This window comes from Anopheles coluzzii, chromosome 3, assembly GCF_943734685.1.
Source record: "Anopheles coluzzii chromosome 3, AcolN3, whole genome shotgun sequence".
Lineage (NCBI taxonomy): Eukaryota > Metazoa > Arthropoda > Insecta > Diptera > Culicidae > Anopheles > Anopheles coluzzii.
Window position 1 is genome coordinate 25,870,901 of NC_064671.1, and position 24,737 is coordinate 25,895,637.

The window sequence follows — 24,737 nt, forward strand, 5'->3', positions numbered from 1 at the left end:
ACAGCACGCCTGACATGACATCGGAACTCTCTCGAATGTCACCATCATATCAGGCATCAACGACTGATGACACTATCGTCGTTGCCCTTTTTTTGCTTCACCCTCCCTTGCCCTGCGTTCCACGCGGTGACATGCACTGTGTGGCACTGTTTTATGATCGCGGGTATCACCACCACCATCATCATCATCATCGTGCTCAGCCTGCCATTCTACGTTCTGACTGTTATTGAAATGTGCTCCAAGTTGGACGTGGAAGAATGCACACTCATCGTGCTGCGATCCCGCGATGATGTGTCCGCCTGCCACGGCTCTGCCACCTCGCAAGGCACCTCGGGGCGAAGCGGCAGTGACGGGAACGGTGGGATGGAAAAATCATATTTCACATTTGCAGAAAAATGCACCGCCATGACGTAAAGTGCTTCGACGAGTGCTTTATTGAAAATCAATCATCTTTTGCTTCTTCGATTGCGCGACCGTCACTGTCATACGATCACCGGCTGTCAGTAGGTGAAAGGTGGGAAAACGAAACCGATAGAGCAAGGGAAAGGGTATTGATTTCGATTGGTTGGGTTCAGCGAGGCCATTTGAAGTGTGTTCAATCTAGGGAGGAAAATTGCAAGGAAGAAGCAGTTTGATAGCTATCTGTCACATTTGAACTTACATGTGTTTGCTCACTTGAAATTGTGTCCAAAAGCTTCATATGCGTTGGTAGGTGAAGTATGACTCTTATAAAAAAGAAAGTCCTTTTACCAACAGGAAAAAAACCTTAATTCCTTTCCCATGTTGCCCTCGGCACCTTAAGCAAACCGTTTATCACCCCGACACCATTGCATTTCCCTTCATCATTTCGCATCATTCGCCTGATCATCGGTGCTCATAAATCGAGCACCGTAAATTACCCATTAAAAACCGATAAAAATTTATCATCCAGCTTCTCATCCTTCGCATCCCCGCCATCGATCGGCCACCAGCCAGCCAGCCAAATAAAAATAAAATTATTGACCCTTTTTTACACGCGCTGTTCGGTTGCGGTCGTTCAAGCTTGCGTCTCGTGCCATCGATTTGTTGTCGGATCGGATCGCCGGAATCATTAAAACCGAACGGGAAGAAACAAGAAAAATTGCCATAATAGTATGAGTAATGGTCTATTTGTCTGTTGTTCAGGGAGAGCTACTGTCGTTCGGGGTAGGGCTGCAAACCGCTTCTTATCTTACGCCAGCCAGACATGCGACTTGTGCGATAGTTTGGCGATGCTTTATTTGTGCCGCACGGCAAGACATCGATGCACATCGTTAAGCCCTATTTATGCGACCTGGTGCTGGCTGGCTGTGATTCTCCGAACGGATCGCATTCTCCAAAGGTTGTGCCTCATTGAACGGTTTAAAGCATTAAATCAAACACGTTACTCCTGCGAGTGGGAGACACAGGGAAGGGCAATCTATTTGTACAAAGCAGGTCTACACCGGTTACGCTTGTTTGCTCCTATATGAAGAGAAATAAGTATTTGGTTATTATTAAAATAAAAATGGTTTCAAAGAGATTTCATACGAAGAACTATGAAACTTTTAAAATAAAATTGAATTATTCGGCTATATTTACCAACCCCTGACAAACACCGTGTTCCTTGTTAAATATATCTGCTGCTCAATTATTAAACATTCTTCCACGAACGAACTAGGCACACAGAAAATTGAGAAACTTAATTTAATTTAACACATTCAAAAGACCATCAAGGATGAGCAAGTAATCAAACCACTTCATTCCGCTTCGATACCAGTTCGTTTCAATCGGCCCGGCCCAGCTCAATATTACACCAAACGAATGAGAGAGAGAGAGAAAAAAAACAGAAACATCTGACTAGGCGTGCGAATACTTTTCAATCTTTCGTCCTATCCTTCGTCATCTTTGTTACCATTGACTCGCCTCCACCATTCCACCGATTCCGTACTCTCTCCCATCACTTGTTCAAACATCTCCCACCGGTCAACTTTAGTGATCAAGCGCGACTTTCACTTAAGCACAAATAAAAACTTCCTTATTGGCACACTCTGGCCAACGGCTCCCGGGAGTTCGATGGAATAAATTGAGAAAATTTTCAACGCCAATAGGCAAAAAATTGATTTCATCCTTCGCCTGCCATGGAATGGCATGGCAGCGCGTGGAAAGTTCACCGGCGGGCCACGGATTACTTTCACAAAGTAACTTTCAGGCCTTGGTCTGCGCTCTTTTATGAGCATTACGGAAAGATTTCATTACGCTTGACTTTACTGCCGCGCTTGGCAGTTGGAGGCGAGGTCTTAAGGCGCTTCTTTCCACCGCACCAGCAGCTGGAAGAAGATCTGACGCTAAGCGTTGAAGGGAAAATAAGTAAAAAAAAAACATTAAAAACACTTCTTCGAACAAGCCCCAAAGGCACAAGCTGATCATGGTCAGCAGTGTTGCTGGTTGCACGACTTTACTGTTGTACTTTTGTTTAACGGTTGTAAACATTAACGAGAGAAAAAAGTCAACAAGCAGCGGGAGTGCAGCACAAAGATGCCATAAAGTGCCTTTTTTACATTCTTTCCCACTTTTTGCTATTTTTCAAATAGGTTATTGGTGCAAACAATACCCCCCCCCCCCCCCCCCCCAAAAAAAAAAAGAAATAGTTTGTTAATTTTCTGCACGCCTGTACCGAACGCGATAGGGAAAAGATTTTAATGTCCTGCACACGGTACGAACGTTCGGGAAAGCGCTCGGAACCCCTTTTTGATGGTACTTAAGCTGCTGGTGCTTCGGCTGCTATCCCAAGGCAGGGAATAGCCATTGCTGCCCGCCGAGCGCGTTAACACCTTACAATCACTTTTCGGCTGCATCACGCTGCCCCAAACCCTACCTAACCATTTTGTTGCCAAATCGTTTTTCCCATCCACGATAGCTCGCTGCTTTAGCATTGCATCAGACCACTCGCTATCTTGTAGCGTTTGCACTGCAGTTTCTTCGTTCAGGCTCGAAATAGGTACCCTAGTTTTGCCTTTTCGCTGTAGAATTTCTTTCTGCTGGTGATAAAAATTAAATAAACATTCAACCGTATCTATTCACCATTTGTACCGGCATGGCAGCCAGGAAAACAACGGGAGGAAAAAAAAACCCGAAATGGAAGCAAATGTTTATGTACACGATAAAAATAAATATTTGATTCGGCGTACTGGTGAGCTGGTGGTATGGTGGTATATTGTGGCTTTTTCGGTCGTTTGACCCTTTGCGATGAAATAAAACCACCATACAGGCGAACAGCTCGGCGGTGCTCGGTGCGTGTATTATCGTAAAGCCATATGCTCGAACCTGCCCTTTGCCGGGACGGCGTTTGTGTGTGCTGTTTTAAGCACCGGCAAAGCAAAACCATTCTCGGTGATGGTTTGCAATATTGAGATGGTTATTTCTTTGCCTTTTCTTTTCTCACGCGTGTGTGTGTGTTTTAGTTTTTTTGTCTTGTCCTTTTCTGTTCTCAGAAGCACTTTTCTGTTACAGCAATTGCCATTTCGGAGGTGATGCTGTGTTGCGGTGTGATAAAATCCACCATCATCCCCCCTGAAACCTCATCGAGCGGGTTGACCTTTTCGGGTGGGAGAAAGATATAATAAAAGGGTAAATGTTGCACCGTTTGCTTTCACTGTGCAAGCACTATATTGTCACTTATGTTTTGATTGAGTTCAATCAACTGTAAACGTAACCGTTGGCCTGCTTACCAACAAAGGAGAGCAAATGTTGCGTCACATTAGCGTCGTTAGCCATGCTCGATAGAAGATTGAGATTTTGCTTTTCAGTACAAAATATGGAATTAATAATTGTTGATGTACAGAAACTTTGCTTTTGCCACATACTAAAGGGCTTGCTTAACCCTTTACTCTAAATACCAATTCATCTATTAAATTAATGCTTCAATAGGTCATTTAGAGTCTAATAACGTATTAAATACTACGTCGTAGAGATAGAACTAAAAACCAATATCAGACTTTGTAACATATAATTGAATAACAAACAAAATAACACATTACAAACAGAACAGAAAAACCACTTTAAAAAGTTATATAAAATACATTCTTCTTCTACTTCTTCTTCTTCTTCTTCTTCTTCTTCTTTGGCACAACAACCGCTGTCGGTCAAGGCCTGCCTGTACCCACTAGTGAAGTGAGCTTGGCTTTCAGTGACTTATTGTTAACATTATCAGTCCTACGTATGGGGGCACGGTCTTTTCGTGGCTTGAACCCATGAAGGACATGTTGTTATGTTGTACGAGTTGACGACTGTACCACCAGACCGACCCACTTAGTACATTATAATTAATTAATTCAAATGAATTAACTATGTGATAAAATAGTCTTCATCTGAGATAAATTTTAAAAAAATCGCATAAAAAATGTAATTTGAAAATTGTTAAATGGTCCTACACTTAAAATTCGGTATTCATTTGAACTTTGTTTCTTATATATAAAAAAGCAAGCAAGACAAGCATTTTTATGCAATTTTATTCGTACATTTTATTAAGTCTATCACAAAAACACCCAAACGAAACTGAACACCATCCGATACTGGTGCTTTGAATCAACCATTTAATTGAAATCGGTTCCCATTCACCGAACCTGCAGCGCTCTGCCCGATCCACTTTATCATCGTGATTTAAACGATTCCCTATTTTCTGCCTGACTGCTTTCCAATTGCATCCAATGTCTTGCGGTGCCCCAGCCAAACTCCAATCGCTCCTTCCACCACCCCGAGATGGCAGCTAGCGCAACGACACAGCCAGTCGAGTGAATCACTTTTTGCGACGGCGAGAGAAAAAAAAAGTTTTCCCCCCTTCCTTTGCACCGTTTTCCACCGCATCTCAATCATGGTGGAAGAAATTTAATATTTCACAATATGTCGCAATAAATCACGGTGCCAATACCGAACCAAACAATAACAACACCCGAACGAGCTTAAGGTTGGTTCCGGTTTGGTCACCCCGGAGGCGCTGTGCAGCAAAAGGCGAGGCAAAAGTCAACGGCAACGGGCAACCGGTGGGTCGGGCAGATCGAGGTTGCGGTTAGGGAAAGCAAAATAATAAAATTTCAATTTTGATAAAAATCTACCGATCGTGGACGTGTAATTCAATCTTGCAGCGGGCTCCTGTCCCACTGCTCCACAGCAGGCACTGTCGAGAGGCTGGAAAAGTTAGTTGCCCTGTTTCCGTTGCCTTACACCTTCTCCCGCTTGGCAGTTGGAAACGGGTGGGATGGGCGAGAAGGGGAGAAGAAAAAAAGTTCCACCGGAGAACTATTGTCACGTGTTTAACACATCGATACACGCCAGTAGTTGGATCCGTTCCACCAGGCAGTCACCGAACCCAACCAGAAGAAACACGCTTCCTAACGGCACAAAGGCCACAATGTACGGTCCGGAAATAGACGAAAGCAATCAGTAAAGGAAGGTCCTTTACTGTTCGCCTCCCTTCCATCCATTTTACTTACCTTTTTGATAAAAAAGAGAGATTGAAAAAACTACTGTGTCCTATTTTAACAACAAAACGAAAGAAAACGAACGGACGAGCTGCGAACAAACGAGTGAAGGATACTGCGGAGACCAAAGCGGCAACACAGCGGATGCAAGTACGTGTCATCTTGTCAGCAGCATCCTGTCTGCTGGCCGGAAACACATGACTGGCCTCGGCGACAACGATGATGATGAGGATAATGGTCACTGCACAGGCCATTATAGATTGATTTGAAGTTATTTGTACAACGTACGAGCTAACGAACGATTTGGCTTCGGCGTTGTTAACAGCTTCGGCCAGGCTGTCTGTAGCGCACTAGCTCGTGGGTGACTATGGACAGCAAGATCTTAATGGAATCCTCTTAAGATGATAAGAAATGAGCACTCGAGAATGCTGTCGGTGGCAGAAGAGGAACGGTCAAAAGATGGAGCGAGCAAAGGCAAAGACCAGCATGAAGGAGTGGGAAAGAGTTCGAGAGGGACAGTTCAATCCATCATCGAATTGATGGACTTGGAATGGCGACATTATGGCCATTTGTGGAAAGCTGCATATTGCTACAAGATTAATAGTGACACGTGAGCGTACGTGCCGGACAGCTGCAAAGAAGCTAATCACGTTTAGTGAAGTGCTTTCTTTGCTTATTCTAAATTAGTTGAAGATGTTTTAAGAAGCACAACTGCAAGGATTTAAGGTTTGCTTACACCGATTGGCTATTTGGGCTGTGCTTTCTTGTAAATATTAGTGTTATAGAAAACCTTTGTATTCCCTGCTTACCACAACCTCAGTAACGTCCGGAAACCAATAAAGTAAAGAAGCAATCATAAGAAGCTCTTTTAAAAGAAGCTGTTCCTACATGAAATACATCCAATGCGAGGACGACAGAAAAGAGTCAATTTTCAAAGTGTCTTTGCTACATCCTGTATACTTGTGGCATTCCATTTGATGCTTCTTACATGTAGTACACTTAGGGACAGCTTGTAGACTCGATAAGTGAGATGAAAGGTGCGTGTGTCTTTTCTTTTCAAAAACATTGTTCTCGCCATCTGCACTTAGGAAATCAGGAAACACTTTTTAAGATTGATCTAGCAAAGTGTGCAGTAATGGTTTGTGGTGTTAAAGATACATCCAATGAAGGCTACATAATAGCACTATAGAGCAAGTTATTGTTACATATAGGATGATATGTCCCGGACAGCTGAGTGGTGTAATGATAGATGCGTCGGCTTTTATGAATGCTTTCGTTGCCTATTTCAAAGTAAAGTTTAAAGGTTTATTGTATACAGTGGAGTCGCTTCGTTTGTAATTAAGTCAAGCAGAAACTTGCTGTTGTAGGTATTGAACACCATGACCAGTTTTCAACGGCCTCAGTTTTTGATCAGTCAAGTGAAATTTGTTCTACTTTAGCGTAAATAACATGTTACGGCCCATGTTACGTTTTTTACAACCAAAATCATTGCTGCTATTCTCACGCTTTCTGAAGCACTAATACAGACTCTTACCATTCCGTATGTAAATTTACCGTGTCTATGTAGCATGTGTTCTTTCTATTACCTTTCGACCTCCCCTCCTACTCCGTCGGACTCAACTACCAGGAGCTGCTAACCACACTTTTATAACATTGTAATCAAGGTGCAAACGCCACAATCGCTCTGTGCTCTGTCCCATATTTTGCCTGGCACCTGATTGTCTAGACATACGTTCCGCAATCGTCCGATGCGCCGAACCAGTTTTGCTAACGTCTTGTTGCATCGTTCCGAAAGAATACGACTTTGACTCGTTATCGAAGCAAGTACAAAATAGCGAATACGTTGTACACACACATGAACTCCACAATAGAGCGCAAGAACTGGTCCGTTACCCGGTCTGGTGTGCCAGCGGCACGTCGGTGGATAGCATTTCGTTCTTGGAAAATGAAATTGCCGTGTTATTACTTCTGCGAATTGTACAGCCAGCATGTTCTAGTTTCACTCCTTAGACTCTTTCTCCTTCTTTCTCGGGAGGTGCGCAGGCAAGGGTGCAACTGTGAAAGTGGATAAATGCATACCGTAAGGTGGTTTAATAATGTAACAAGGCTATCACAAAATAAAAACAAAAGCCACTAATGCCAGCGATTGCTATAACCCGCCGCAATAGTTTCTGTGTAAGTGGGTAGTGTTGTCGTTACAAGGAGTTTGTTTGCAACAACAGGTTGGTACAACAAGGATTTTGAGTGTGGTGCACGATCATTTCTGAATGTACCTTACTTATAATAAGTGCAATAATAAGTGTGAAACTCTAGGTACTACCCAAGCAATGGTATTGAAGGATTTGTTGTGAAGGATTTTATTAACTTCATAATATTTAAAGTAATTTGTAGGTTATCACAAATGATCTTTCCTTTATATGTATCACCAGTATTGAGGTAAACATGATCTGCACTAAACTTAACCCGTTTTATATCACAAATATCCACAATACGGAACACGATCTAATCGCATCTTTGCTTACAAACTGTATTTCTTGTCGTTATAATATCCTTCTGTATCTGTATAAACTGTATCTTTATGATAAATATATTCGTTTTGTGTAATTTCAAAGATAATAGACCCATATTTCCAACGCCTGTGTATAGAAATCACGTATTTCTTCGGCGAGATTTCTCCACCACATCACGAAACCGTGCAGACAAGAACTTTCACGAGGCAAACTTTCATTTCACGCTTACAGTTCGGCTGCAAATTTTCCACCCGAGTAGTTCCCTCTTTGCGCGCAATATTTAATTATAGCCAAGAAGCGCTAACTTTATTAAGTAGCACTCGCTAATACCGGCGCACTGTCGGCGCCATGTGTGCTAGGTTCCGTTCCGCACTGCTCCATTACAAGCGTGAGTTTGAAGTTATCGTCTGCCGGTGACAAGACGCCTGGAGTAAATATTACGCCCGCAAAGGCTGCCGAAATGAGTACAGGGCCACGAGTGCATCCGGAAGCCTGATGTCATTCTACTGTGCTGCTATCTTTACACCGGCTGGAGCATAAAGATTGTTCACGCATCCCTATCCCATGTTCATGTAGTTTGTGTCGGGACACGCTACTTGCACCAACGTGCTCTTGCTGGTGTATGGGTGCATGTTTGTTCGCGCTTCACGAGCATACATGGAAAACACATTAAGAGATTACGAAGTAAAATTAGATTTTTCTTGCCCGTGCTCCGACGGGACCTCCGTTTTTACGAACCAATAATTGAACGCGACGCGATAGGATCGCATAATTTTCGATCCACCTACCGCGTACACTGTCAGCCCTCTAGCCCTCACCACGGCACGTCACACGGCAAAGACAAATTTCCCCGTCCAGTTCGCCGCGTTGTGCGGCACGTTCCACGATCGCTAATGAATATCCTTTCAAGCGATGGGGTTTTTGCCGCACCCGATGGTAAGACACCGATGGGATGTGGGACTGTATGTGTGAGCAAGCAGGCAAGGACGATGGCCCCCCGGAAGACGATGACGCCAGCCAACCCGTGTAGCAACGCTTCGACCCGGCTGCGCCTTTCATTACTATTCCCGTCCGTTTAATGAACGACTATTAAAAAGCAATCATCATTTGTTGTCGTACACGAATCCATTAGATTGACCGATGATAAAGCGTTTCTTTCGGTGTGCGAGACTCTAAATCAGACGCTACGAATTCTTGTCGCCAAACGGCACGTCAACGTTGAGCACAAAAACCGGGTGGGCAAAATGGAAGCAGAAGTCGAAGAAGGTGTTTTCTTTTGTGGGCCGTTGTAGAAGGTTCTGTTTGGGTGCTGAAGAAATGCAACTCAGCGCGATGTAAGAAAGTGTGGCTCGCTTAATTATTATGATTGCGGAGGTTGACTCCGAAGCAGCCTGCTGGTTGGAAGAAGGTCCTGATGCTTGCCCGCCTTCCCGTGGAGGGTTGCCATCCTTCATGGAAAAGAAACAAGTCACTCTTGTCCTTATCGTGCTTCATAAATCAACCAAACTCGACGGTCCTCAGCTGTCCGTTGTTCTGCTCAACCGTTGGTGCTGACGAAAAATGAAGTAATCTACACAATATTTTTAAGAGCTTTTCATTTGAATTTACTTCACTTTTCGACCAGTTAAGAACGGGCTAGCATTGGTACAGTCTGCCCAGCAAACGAAAATTCTCTTCGGTGCAACTCAAGGTGAGTGATTCCAGAATGGAAATAGCTCACACACCTTGATTACGGGTCTGTCAATGGGGCAATGGTAGGGCAGGATCAAGTGCTGTAAGCAGTACTGAGAGGAAGGAGGAAAACCTTGTGTCCGAATGCAAATTAAACTGCCCACCTTCTACACCACATCCGCTCCAGCACCATGACTCGACACGAAACACATTATTAAAGATTGAGTGAAAAGCGAGCGTTAAGAGGTGAAAACCAAAACGATGATTTTGATTAAAAAAGGTCAGCCAACGTTCCACGGTGGTGCGGGCACGGGTGAACATGAGGGCATTCTGGTTGTCACTGGGCAAAGCACCTACTCCACCGCCAACGGGTTGCTGCAACAAAAGGTGGCATAATTACAAACCTGGAGTTGAGCTTGTGCGATGAGGACGAACGAAAATCAGGCAGTCAGCCATTGCGTGGACCTGTGATTAAGCACCTCTGTGTGAATATGTTCAAGTTACATTCGCTCCAAGGCTCTGTGTGTGTACCCCGGTTCACCGAGAATGAAAGTGAGGACAGTGCTGTGATTGCGGACAGTGCTTGTTGTAACATTGAGGTTTCAGAAAATAGATAAAATTCTTGTTTTGGGATAAAAATGGTTTGCATTCACGCGTAGTTGTTGGCCATTTTATGATCATTTTCAAGAGCTTGAACACATTACAATGGTCAAATCTAGCTCATTATTATAGGTGTTATGCATAGAAATCTCTACACATTATAAGATTTTGTTGATCCTTGAAAAAGTAAATCGATTATAATCAGTTGCATGACATCGCTCCTTTGGTATCAATCGTAACTTGCTTTGGTATCAGAGCTATGCAATGTATTCTATTTTATTTAATCTATTAAAAATATAAGATGATTTTTTATAAGAATTAAGGTAATATAGTAGATAAAATAGGAAATATAAAATAATATGGGGAAGTCAAGCAATAACCTTGAAAGACCTTGAATTTTACTTTAAATTAAATATTAATCAGCATGGTCTCTTATATTATTTTATGTATTTATTTATTTTTTTATTATTATTATTTTATTTGGTTGGATAGGCCAATTTTTGGGTGTTAAGTGTACATTCAAATGCTTTTTTCCACTTATTGTCATGTAACCTCGAAACATGGTACCCGTTATGTGTAAAAAAAACATCGTTTGTATCATTATGTATAAATTGCACGGATTTTTGTCAGTTTTAAATTGCACATTTTCTGAAATATTATTTCAATTTCACATTTGCTCACGGCCACACTATTGCACCGACAACTGTTGATGGAAATGGACGTTAGACGGAGAAAAATAATCATAGCCTTTCCAGTGGCTTGGTCCGGTTTCTGCAGGCGGGACGAGACGTTGAAAGCAGCCACGGTACCACGTTGCTAATTACCACGCAATTCACATTCTATCAAGACTCTCATGCTCATGCCGTACGGGAGCGATGCAATTGGAGCCGAATGGCATGCATCGCCACAGATGAAAGGAACGAACTCTCTGCCTCGTATACGCTCTCCTCGCTCCCCCGGCTGTACCGTACAAGCGGGCCACTTACACAGTGGCTCACAAAAATGTACAAATTAAATGCATAATAGCGTGCAAAGAAGAAATCCTAGCGCAAATGTTTTGCCTTTTAATCAAATATGAGCCAAATACGTCGAATCACATTGCGAGTCCGTCTTTCGCCCAACCCCGCTGATCGATATCGAGCCGTACGGGTACGGTAATGAATGTGCCTGCTGTGTAAACACAGCTACCGTATTGATAAACAGCCTCCTATCTCTGGGAAGGTTCGGTTTATTTGCATTACCCGTTATTCGGAATCGTTGCATATTTATTCCAATCGTACCATGCACGCTGGACGGGCTATCGGATTCCACCGTAGTCATCATCATCATCAGCGCATTATTATTCTCCAGGGCAACCGGAGCAACGGTACAGTGTCATGCATACGAGCTGTTCGCTGTAGCTGTGGCGATACACCACCGTCAAACAGATTGAAAGTCACGAAGCATCCGCAGTGATACACACACAGCACAGCACACCATAGCAGCGAGAATGAATACATGCTCGTTGGTGATATGTTTCAGAAGTGCCTTTTTTTCTTCCATTCAGGGCACAAAACTGCTCCCATGGTGCTTAATTAAACATGTTGTTTGCAAAAGTACAGGAAAAGCCTTTTTTCGTGGTCGCCCAACTTGATGCTGTGGCAAACGGGGAACGAAGGGATGGGGAGTGAAAAATTACCAAACTCCTGCCGCCCGATCGGCAAAGGCCAAAGAGATTCCGGCCGTTGTATTCCTGCGGTGTAGCAGGGGCGCCCTGGGATCAACGAAACTTGAGCGTAAGCGGAGAGACGGAGCTTGCGGTGGCCCCTGTCATAATGCGCAATTTGTGGCACCGCAGTGTCTCACTTTATGTGTCCCTCAGGCAAGCGTCACACGATGTGTACGGTGGATCAGAATCAGATGCAGGAGAAAAAAAAACTATGTCCCCCAGTATTTTACTCCCAAGGTCCCCGAAATGCTCGAACCGAAGCGCCTAGGCAACGATAATACAATATATGTGTACAGTTATTTTAGAGCACCCAGTGGGCTTTCGGAACACAGCGGAAAGAATCTGCTTTGAATACATGCTCAGCGCCCTCGAAAAACACAACTGGGGTGACTGCCTTATGATTGCCTATTGGACTTGTTTGTGGAAAGTGGATCACCCTGTTTTTTATTTATTTTTATTTTTGATCACGACGGTAAGGAGAGGTTAACGAATGGCGAATGACGAGGTTGGCCAATCGCCTACGGGGCTGCGTCTATGATTCGCTGCAGCTCTACGCGACACTGCGGTAAAGTACAACTTTTTTCCATACCCTTTCGGTGGTGAAGCCGTAAACCTCTAACACACACAAAAACACAAGCTTAGCAACACAGGAAAAATGATGAACGAATCCGGTATGAGACTTGGGATAGAGAGAGAAAAAAAAATCAAGCCAAAGCAAATTAAGCTGCTTTAGTATGTGGAGGAATAAAACAAGCCAAGCTACAATCATGCCATCTCATGTGGAAGAAGCTCGACTCAAATTTTACCGCGTTGTCATGCAGACAACCACATAATATGCTTCGTACATGAGCTGGACACCGAGCAAGGGATGAAGCAAAATAATAAAAAAAAGATAGATCCATTCCACGTCAGCTTCCATTTCACCTTAAGCTAAATCAGCGTGTTCTGACGTTTGCGTTCCAGCCTGTCCTGTTTTAGTTGGTTTCGACATTTCTTTTTTTCTTTTTCCTCGAACCGCATCCTATGGTAGCTACGGAAATAATCACAAAAAAGCTCCCGAAAAATGGATTTCAACCGCCAGCTTAAGGGAAGATTGCCTATTCAACAGTTTACAAGGGGTTATTTTTTGTTTTGCAATGGCTCAAAATTCAATCCACTGCTCGGTGCGTTGCTTTTGTTGTTGATGCACTACAACACAATGCATGATGCAATGCAACCCGCGTGACAGAATAATAGAGGGCCGAACAAAGCGGACCGGATAAACTCTGGACGCGTCACGAAAGGCTCACAAAAACACAGGCTTTAGGCATTGACGAATTATGCAAAATCTAAACAACAACAGCAACGACGACGACGAAAACCCATACACTCAATCCCCGCATCGGATTTCCATGCTGGACACGGGCACTAAATCTGTAATTGACATAAATCAAAATCGACCCTCGAAAGCTTTACCATACCGCGAGGCGGAAAAAAAACATAGTTTGCATCATTCTGACACGCTCGCACCGTCCAATTCATCCATCATTTGGTCCTTCGAAACCGGATACACCACCGAGTGCGATCACGAACGCTGGTGTGGAGCAGACTGGCTGTACCATGGCTTTATTTTCCCCAGTCTTCTGCATCGCCGTATTTGTGGTTCGGTTAGGACCATTCAAAAATTGAAAATTCTGACATCGTCCTCATGCCTAAACGCGAGTGTAAATATATCATAGACACCGGCATGAACAGGGTAAAGGGCCACAAATAGAAAGAAAAAAAAAGAAGCGAACCAACCCTTAGCCCTTCCGAAACCACTTCCGCTCAATGATCAGTCACAGTACGTGACGGGATTTGTGACGCGTGGCTTCACAGCAATGAACAACACAATAAAAAGCACGTCCCCTGCTACCGTCCCGCCACCACCGGACTGGCAAAGAAATGGAATTGTGAAATGGGAACGATTAAAATTCACGTGACAATCATTCATTACAGTTTGATTGAAGTTTCATTCTTCTTTCTGCCTTTTTCCCTCCACGGGGATGGATCATCGGGCAGAAATTTATGTGATTGCATTCGTGCGGCACGGTTCGATGAGCTTCCGGCGCTTCCGGATGATGTGGCGTGTGCCTGGTTAGAAAGTCCGACACATTTCCGATTTCGATTTGGCAAACTATTGATGCTATTCTGTCCCGGGTTGCGAGGAGAAAAATAGAAAGAAATCGAATGAAAGGGCGCACATCATTTTTGTTGCTTCACGAACGTCAATAGAGGGCGGGTATGAGCTTTTGATATAGAAACCAATACTTTAAAGTTTGTTTTATTCGACAAAAATCATAAATAATCCCATTAAAATCGTTGTAACCCATTACCCCGTTGCAAAAACAGTCAAATTTGATTTTATTTTGTAAAACTTTAATTACTTAAACAAAGATTTTGATTAACTTAGTTTTTCTACATAACCTTTGAAACTGTTAATAATTGGAGCTATTTAGTAAAAAAAAAACATTTGGAAAATAGACTTATAGTCTTCTAAACGTAGTGCTGTGAAAGCTTATCGCATTAAGTTGAATTAAAATTCGTTGAATCTCACAGAAACTGTAGCATCAGTACCTATTTATACTGACTGACGACATTTCATGCGATTTTTAGGGTCAGTTTAATTCATTGAAAGTTGCTGAAGTTAGTTTCATTTCCAATAAGTGTGTTTTTAAATTAATTTGCAAAATTATCGCAACAACATGACCTTTGCAAAACATGTTATCTGATTAGTTCTGTGATATCATCCCACGCTGTTTTGTATACAATCTTACTTCTTATCAATTAACCTAAGAGCAACGATCGAAAACACACACACTCACCAAACAAATCGTTGAAAAATCGTGACCTTTCCTGTGAAAAATAATCAAAATAACATCAATTAGCACAAAATTGAACCAAAGCCCAACAAAAAGCGGCCAGAAGTGTTTGCTGTTCCTGTTTCAAAACCTCATTGCAACAAACGGGAAAGTTGTTCTTCCCACCAGCGAAACGTACGGTAGCAGATCGAACGGTGAAACGTGATCGACACAAAATTGGGGTAGCCTAATTCGCTAACGAGCAGCAGCAGCAGCAACATTATGCACCACACCATTTTCCAGGTTCTTCACCCGGCCTCCCAGCAGGAAGGTGCACTGTTCCTGCAAATGCCTGCCAAACAATAAGCCGGCTGCCGGATAGGCGAATGATTGGTAGGATTGCTCGGTTTCGTGCCATTCGGATACGGCAGGGGCCTCAAATTATACGTAAACGGACACCGGGTTTTTAGCGGGTCGTTGTTGCATGCGGAATGGTTTTTGGAGGGGTGGGGGTTCCGGAGGTTTCTCCTAATTGTTCCAAACCCGAACCGGGAAACACAAACCGAGACTCACCGCTTCCAACCCGCGCTGTGCGACTTTGCTTTGCGACCTGTGGGTGGGTGATTGAATTTGCCCGCGCAGTCCAACAAAGCGACCCAGAACGGGTTTCGTATTCCGCCACTGCTGCCGGCCTGTTGCAACTGTTTGAAATGCGATACATAAACGCTAACTAGGTGCCAATGAGCAATGTGAGATTCGCAGGCTTCATGCAGCAAATACTTCCCCCGTGGACGCGTTTGCAATTCGAGCACTGTGAGCTGTGAATTTTGCTTTCTGCTCCAGCACTCACTAGCTCATAATTGTAGAGTAATGCTTGCTTAAGGTGAAACGGATTATTGTATTAATTAATTTCCGCGCAAGCCATCTCACCCGCATGCAGGCTCATACTTTAAGATGGTACATATTTTTACCCCAACACAAACGAGCACACATCCATCAAAATGGACAGTGCAGCGGCAGTGATTGTGTGTGGTGGTGCTGGCAGTGGAACGATAAAAGGGTTAAAACGCATCCAGAGCCCGGCACGGTTCGCTTATTTTGCCAACTGTGTCAACAGCCTAGCGGGCAGCCCGATTTTTCCATGTTTAATTTCCCGCATCGCAAATATCATTTTAATTCGCTCGACAGCGCTGCTGGCCTGTGACGGACGGACGGACGGACGGATGGTACGGATCCGGTTCACGGCACATTTTAGCTGACCCGCGCTACCGAGATACGAGCTATCGAGAGCGAGTGCAAGCTTTACGAGGGCTTGCTGCGGGATAGGTTACGATTTTCGGGTACAAGCCTTCCGCCAACGATCCGGTGCAAAATATGTCCGCAAACAAAAAGAGGAAAACACGACCGGAAAGCTACTGGAGCGTCAAATTAAATAGCGTAGTCGCTTTCGCTGTGCGTTCGTGTGTGTGTGTGCGTGGTTCCGCCGATACGCCACCGCGCTGTGTTAACGTCAGGAGACGTTCGCGTCATTCGCTGGAGTGTGCATGAGAGAGAGAGTAATTTTAAAATAAATATCATGAACATCCGGCAGTACGTTTCTTGTTTTTTTATAAACGTTAACAATTAAGCGAAAATCGCAAAAATCCTCCCCGTCAAACAGAGATCTTTACAAACAACGCATCTTTTGTGTGGAAAAATACATTTCGACCGGTGTGCACTGTACTCGTACTTCGCCATTGATTTACTGCACACCACGCAATGCAATTATTCGTTTAATTACTTAACTTTCGAATTGCTCCTGTGAATGTGTGTGTGTGTGTGTGTGTGGGTGTTTTTTTAATTCGTGGTACTTCCCATAAACGCACCATAAACATACACACAAACGCGTGCGCGCCTGTGTCTGCGTGCGGTGGAAACACTTTTTTCTCAAATTGCGTCCAAAAAGCGCACTCTTCTTCTAACCGAGGTCTGCCATTTTCGGTGGTTTCTCGCATCATTGTGTTTTTTTCCATCCATTTTACGGGGGCTCGACCATCATTCACTTATTTCATTTACCGTGTGTGTGTGTGTGTGTACACCATGGAGTGAAATTATATTAAAAACCCAAAACCAAACAACAGCACGGTTCAGTTGAGCAGTGGCGCACGGGACGGTTCAATTCGCTGGAACGGATTATTGATAATTTTGTTTGCGAAACGCGTTAATGGTTTAAGTCCGTAACATTTAATTTCATTTGCAGTTTTAATTCTCCTTTACACAGAATTTTAAAATGATTTTAATGAAATTTAATCAACATTTAGGTTAACATGCTTCCAGTTATTACTGATATGCAAACGAACTTTTTTTAAATTGTTGTTAAAAGAAGTTGACTAATCGAACATATATGAAAGAAAAAGCCGATCTCGTAGTACAGTCGTCAACTCGTACGACTTAACAACATGCCCGTCATGGGTTCAATCCCCAAATAGACCGCGCCGCCATACGTAGGACTATCCTGCTATGGGGGGGAATCAATCAGTCACTGAAAGCCAAGCCCACAAGTTAGTACAGGCAGGCCTTGACCGACATCGGTTGTTGAGCCAAAGAAGAAGAAGAAGAATGAAAGAAAAAGATAAAGCAAAAAAACGATACAAAGAGGAGAAGTAAGAAATGATAAATCCTAGCCCTGCAAAGTTTCTGTAAGACTTAAACAACCCTTATACATAAGAGATCGTAGATATGGAGGTGCATGGTGGTTTATAAAAACTTGACACAGAGTTTGTAAAATCCAACAAGACAACAAAATGAACGGAGTTGGGCACCATACTCAACAGACAAATGCCAACAAATGAGCAGGAATATACTGAGTCTATGATAGTTAGCAATCCCCAGAAACCCATATCACATCCATTTTTCAACAGATTCATTTAAACATAACGTACCCGATAAGACAGCTTAAGTGCAGTGCTCAATTGTTGTGCATTAAAATTGCTTCTTGCGACGAAATTGCTTTCCAACTGCAAACGTACTAACGAGCTAGCAACAGCCAGTGGCCGGTCTGGCAAATCCAATCAGTCGCACTGCCCATGGCACTGCGTAGCTAAAACTATTCTGGCTATAGTTAGATTTTACCGAGCAATTTAAAAGCTAAAACTCTAGCAACACTCCAACCCCCTTCCTTCTCACCCCATATCGTGAACCGAATCCGACCACCAAACGCCCATTATCCGGCGAACTCACTAGACTTTTCGACTGCGTGGCCATTGCACTCCGCGGAAAATCGTTGACCACACTCGGCGCAAAGTAGGCTGCACCATTTTCCCGACCTATCTCGGTCGCTTTAAATCCATTCGACAAGCCTAATCGGTAACCAATACCGCCACTCGTTACCGTCCACTTCCGGGTCCATGTCGTGCAAAAATGGGAACTTTGGTGGCTGTCGGAGTCGTTGAACAAAAACCAAAATAAAAAAAAAGGAACGAAAGCTAACCGACCAGATAGCAGCCCCGTTGATACTACTGCAATTTGCAATTCGCAGTGCAGCAGCAGGTATAAAGCTGGCCCACCTATCAACCGGGCAGAGCTCCCAAAATCAGAGCACTTGTAGCCCCACAAATAGGGACGCAGAACACTCACACACTTGCAGAGCGCAGCAATAACAAAAAAACTGCCTTTGCTTCCGGTTTTGTACCGAGAATGTCCCGTGTTTCGATATCATCGTACATTATTTCCGGGCACAAATGTTCGCTCCTCGGTCCGTGGGCAAACATTTGGCTTGCCAAAACGGGGGGAGAGAGCGAGAGAGAGAAGCGACGTTTTGGAACTGCAAAACTGGTGGAATCAAAAGCGATCTGCATGTACGGGTTTCGCCTTCGTCGACCACAGCCCGGGGCAGGCGGCCCCGGTGGCTCCGGTGTGACCGGATAATGGTCAGTTCCAATTTTGGGGTTTTGGGGACAGGTATTTTTCAATTTGTATGTACACTGTGGTTTTTCTGGGCTCGCTACTCGCTACCATTCTGAGCCGATTTGCTTCCGTGAGGAAAGGTTAGTGCACTACGAACAGGCGTTTCCATTATTGGGCCAGGCTTTCTGCCAGCCACCGGGCAAATGTATCTCTGCGGTTTTTTGTCCACTCCACCCAACCCGTACCAAAGCTTTCTTCTCCACTTTGTGTCGAAAAAGCCATTCCGACTGATCTTTGCGTGTGGATCGTGTGGAACAAAATGGTTGCAAATGGTTATCTGCTGGTCGGTTAACGAAAAAATCACACACGCACAAACGCATGGACGAAATCCACCTGAAACCTGAATTGCTTTCGGAATAATCGTGGCAGGAATTTTGTCCATGCTCTCCACAAAACTAAAGACTGTTTTCGATTGTCATCACCATACCACCATCCGTTTGGGCGATGATATTGTTTTTAAGCTCGAGCACCTTGTGAGCGATAAAATGAAAAACTAGTTTCGGTTCAATTTTACAATGCGTTTTTATTGTGGAAAGTGATAATTACTCTTTTGGGTGTGTAGAGGAAAGTATTCAACTACTGGTAGAGAAGTATCTTTGATAAAACCATTGCTATAATCGTTTTAGGAATGGTTGATCTTGGTTTTTGTCTGTTTGTGCATTATATGGAGTTTAATTTCTCGTGGGTAATTTACACTTCCTATGAGATTATATTTATTTCTAATTAGACCCAACTAAGTAAACTTCATCGCTTGATGGCACAATATCGACCACATGCGTTTTGTGCATGCGGCAGAAGACAATAATAGTTACAAACATGATCAAATACTCGAAATAAACACTGTTAGTCTAATACGTTCGTTAAACGATTGCATTACAAAAATCTGTACTTTTTTTTCTTCTAAAATTAGTCTCATTACATCTCAATATTATCTCAATTAGATCTCAATAAGTTTTAAAAATATTTAAAATATGTGTTATTATTCTAAAACAGAGGGAATCATTACTTTCAACTTTCAATTAATGGTCTTTCTAATTTTAAAGTCATATTTTCCCGTTTATCTTTGATTTGAGCAATATTTTCTTTAGCTTTGCAGTTGAAATAACTCAGAAGAGTTTCATTTTATGTTGAAGAAGTAGTAAGTTTTTTTGTAGTAATTCGTTGTTCAACAACAAACGTATATGAAAGCCTATGTCGTGAGCAAAAATGGTATCAATAATAAAAAAAAACTCTCTTGGAGATGCCGGGTATCGATCCCGGTACCTCTCACATGCTAAGCGAGCGCTCTACCATCTGAGCTACACCCCCGTGGTTGATAACGGTGCGCTATTTTAGCATTGGATTCGTTATTTCGGTACGGTGAAACGGTTAAATTTTCCGTCAAGTGATGTGAAGTGATAAAAATAACAGTATTAACTGAGCAAAAAGATGCGTTCTATAAACATCCATTAATTTAGATGATACAGATAGCTCATCAGAATCATCGAAAGGGACTAAACTATTAGATTGTACAACAACTAGATCTCTTAAATTAGGGCCAGTCAAAAATAAGTTCAAAAATGGGCACTGAAAGGGTCAAGCAGGGTCGAGTTACTGAGCTAAGCGGCAACAGGACGCTATTGCAAACCGCAGTTATTTATTTATTTATTTATTTATTTATTTATTTAAATCAAAGTTATCGGGCAGTATGCCTAAATAACTTAATGCTTACAGAGTACAAGTTTAAATTATGGCCCTAGAACTAACTTGAATATGCTGACGCAGCTGACTAACGGATTGATTGAAATCTGCTGATAACCCTAACCTATTATACACATCAATCATTTTGAGCAGTGGATCATTGGCACCAAAACCAGTCGATCTAAAAGGGCTTCTTAGTAGCTCTCTACTTCTAAGACCTCTAGAGGGAGTAGAAAAGCAAATAAAATTTAAAATGTCAGGTGCATCAAAATCTCCAATTAATAATTTATGCATAAAAGTTATCTGAGCCGTAGTTCTCCTATGCTGTAAAGTCTCTAAGCCGAATAGTAAACACCGAACATTATACGAAGGACGTGGAATTTGGTTTGACCAGGGAAGACGATGAAACATAACACGTGTGATTTTTTTCTGAATTTTTTCAATTTTATCTATGTATGTGATTTGATGGGGACACCAAACTACACTGGCAAATTCCAGGATGGGACGGACTAGAGAACAGTATAATGTTTTTGAACTGAAAGGATCTTTAAAGTCGGCCGAGACACGCAAGACAAATCCTAACAGTTTAAGAGCTTTAGTGACGATAGTTTGATAATGGCTAGATAAACTAAGCTTACTGTCTAAAATAACTCCTAAGTCCCGAACCTGAGAAAAACGTGGAACGCTGTCTTCATTGATTTTGTAGTTATAAATAATAGGATTTTTTTTCTTTGAGAATGTTATACAACTACATTTGCTAACATTAAGTAACATTTCATTATTAAAACACCATGCAGAAAAATAGTTTAACGAGTCTTGTAACATTTCACAGTCGTCAGAATATTTAACAGGTAGGAACATTTTTAGATCGTCAGCATATAATAACAATTTAACATGAGGAATAGCAAACACGACATCGTTAATAAATATAATAAATAGTAAAGGTCCTAATATACTCCCTTGAGGAACACCAGATAAATTATGGAATGTGGCAGATAAACTAGTTCCTATCTTAACGTTAATGCAACGATCAGTTAAATAACTTCTTAACCACTCAACAACATTTGTGTGAACACCATACTTTGATAATTTAGATAGCAATAGAAAGTGGTTGACCTTGTCAAAAGCAGCGCAGAAGTCAGTATAAATGACGTCAACCTGTAAGCCCTTGTCAATATAGGAGTGGCAAAAGTTAAGTAAGTATATTAGATTGGTCTCAATCGATCGTTTCGGCATAAAGCCATGTTGAACATTAGAAATTAATGGTGAAAAGGCTTGGAGCATATGACGAGACATTATCTTTTCAAACAGTTTACTGCACGAATACTTACTGTTAATACTTAATGTTTACTGCGAATTAAATTACAGAAAGGCAAGCTTTATTTTAAAACAGCTCGGTCAAAAACCTTGATGCGAATGGATTTCTACTTGCGTAGCAGCATAACAGATATCAAATAATTTATGAAAATAACGTATCAGTGCATCATTAGAAATAGAAGCGCAGTTGCAAATGTAGTTGAAGCGTATGTGTTTAAAGCATTTTTTGGACAATTTGTGGAACATTCGATTCTTTTTTTTACTTTTATGTAAAACGTCCTCTTTTTATTCCAAATAATAATATGTTGAGCTATGTTTAATCCACATTACAAGAAATTTCCACAAATAATAAAGTTTCAACATTATACATTTTTTAAATGATCGTTTTTTTTAAAGAAAGTATTTTGGACAATACTCTTAAAAGTAAAACAAAACCACTTCCTCCGTTTTCCCCAAAAACACTGCATCCCCTATCTTGATCGAGCATGATCAAAGCACAAAACAATTTGCAATGAATATCTCTAGAGCAATCTACAGCAAGCAAGTCCCAACGCTTGAATAAAATAACATTCTCATATGCTCAAACCAGCACCTCTCATTCCACACTGTGCCACACTGTGCTCGTTGAGTCCAACTCTTCTCGGAGGAATCTTCACATCCCTTGGAGAAATATTTTTCGCATTGAAATGCTAATTCTTCACTCCATGCTGCACAATTTAGATCAACCGGCACATGGCGAGGCTGGTACACGCTCGGCTCCGTGTGTCTTTTTTTTCCATTTCGCCCTTCCTCTCCACACACACACACACACGGTCGGAACGACCGGTTCGGTTAGAAATATTTTCGGAATGTTTTGAAATGGATATTTAATTTCCATCCATGTATGATTTGCTCGTGCCTTTTTTCTGCAGCCCTCTGCTACTTCGCCATCGAACGGAAAAGATGTTTCACGGATAAGCCAACCAGCCGTTCGTATTCCTCCGCCTTTGCTATCTGCCTATCCTTCCCGGCAGTGCTGAGGCGGAAGGGCAATAAAATCTGACACTACTGCTTGCCGACCGCTTGCCACACACGTAGGGCTTTCGTTGGGGGCCGCAGACAGATTGTATGCCGCAGCAAATATCGCCACCGTCATGGGTTCCCGCGCTTCATCCCGCTCGGCGCCTAATCTCGAATCGCCAAAATGCATTCCACACATCACAAATATGGGGGAAAACAGGAAACGAAAAGACCCCCCCAGGAGAGCTTCCGCCCGGGACGGAGAGGGTATATTGCTCCCCAACTAAAGGAGAAAAATGGTACTAGACGGATGCTGGCGCTGAATGCCGTGGAACAACGGGAAGAGTATAAACCAGTGGAAAATCTGCATACATATATATATTCGGAAAGCCGAACAAGCAACAGACAGTTGGCAACATGAAGGGGGTGGAAGAGCGTGTGCGGTCTAAAATGAAATGAAAAACGAACCCACACAAAAAAAAGGAAAATCAAAACTACCCAAGAAACCCTCCTGAAACACGGTACGAAACGCGGTACACGCTACCGACGACGATATGCGAATAAATAAATGCCTTTTTGCATTTCACCATACATCTTTTTATTGGTTTGCTCGTGTGTGAAAGGCTCCCCGTGACCGTACTCCAGAGGGCAATGGTCGCGCGAGGAAAGCCTCCGGGGCTAGAGGGGATAGGGGATGGTGGCAATTTTTATCGCTGCCCAAGATTTTTATGGTTTTTCATATGAATATTTAAGTTGCTCCTTTCGTCACATTCCACACCACGTGTGTGGCAATGGAGGAGAAGAAGGAGAGAGATAGAGAGAGAGAGAGAGAGAGAGAGAGAGAGTTTTATATCTTTCCTGCAGTCGTATGCGGTACATGGCTTTTTTGTGCACTCTTTTTGATAGTTAATCTTTAGCCTCACTGCATCAGGAAAGCGTATGGTGGAGAATTTAAAATTATCTTGATAATATATTTATAAAGTTTCTAAACAAACTTTTGCTTTTACCGGCAAACGAGCTTTCGCTGTAAACGGTGTTCACATAAATACGCTTATCTGGTCGGATCGTTGCCTGGTCAACCAAAAAGTCATTTCCATTTTATGGTCCCTTGTAAACGAAAAAAAAAACCCTTTTACCCATTGACCTAATTAACACAGTCGAACAGATAATGTGATCCCATCTCGCCCCAGGCACAATTTATTGCATTTTTTAATCTGCTCCAAGCTGCCATTCAAACGCCCATTGTGATTTAAATTACTTTCCGTTTGTTTGATGGTTTGGTCACCAAAAACCAAACGGAAGAAATGAGACAAAAATGCGTCACCAGCCTCTATTTGACAACTGGACGTAATTTTAATAAAGCTCGATCGCTTTTTTCCCCGTTGAAATCAAACCCGTAACTTTGCACTTCTTCCCGGGCAGAAAGTTTTGCAAAGAATGTACGCCTTTCAAAACCCCAGAAAGCAGCAAAAGCAGCGATGGAAAGAATGCGAAATATGCTCCCCATCGTCACCCACTCAGACAGCAGTGAGCTGGGGCAATAAAAAAATCGTTTGTTCCCGGGCGCTCATGTCACACTGTGCGGACGAACAAGGAACAGGGATACCTTTCTGTCACCGGCAAGGCGAGCTGTCTGTTCCCCTCTCCCTTCGTTCCCAAAATATGCAGCGTGACACCCCGTGCCGCCTTTGCATTCGGGGACGCGGACACGAAAACTTCCGGCAAATGCACTTCTTGACAATTTTCTGTTTCCCGTTTTACTTCAAAACTCCCCCCCAATCGAAATGGGAAGATCTAACGGCAAAGGAAAGTGACACAGGCCGAGCAGAGGGTTGGCTCGGAGTCGTTTCCGGAACTCTTATGCTCGCCTCACTTTATGTGATGCTTTCCTTTCCGGCACAAAACCTCCCATTGTTTCTCAAGCCTTTTCTACACCGATGTTAAACCATGGAGGGTTTTTTTCTCATTCTTTCGTGCAATCTAAACGTTTGAAACAGTCCAAAAAAACAAG

General features: G+C 42.7%; 1 non-coding gene across 1 annotated transcript; it reads right to left on the reverse strand.

Annotated features, from left to right (window-relative positions):
• Positions 1-19,965: 19,965 nt before the first annotated feature.
• Positions 19,966-20,038, reverse strand: Trnaa-agc (transfer RNA alanine (anticodon AGC)). The gene has a single exon. It is a non-coding gene; the product is annotated as a tRNA-Ala (tRNA).
• Positions 20,039-24,737: the final 4,699 nt, after the last annotated feature.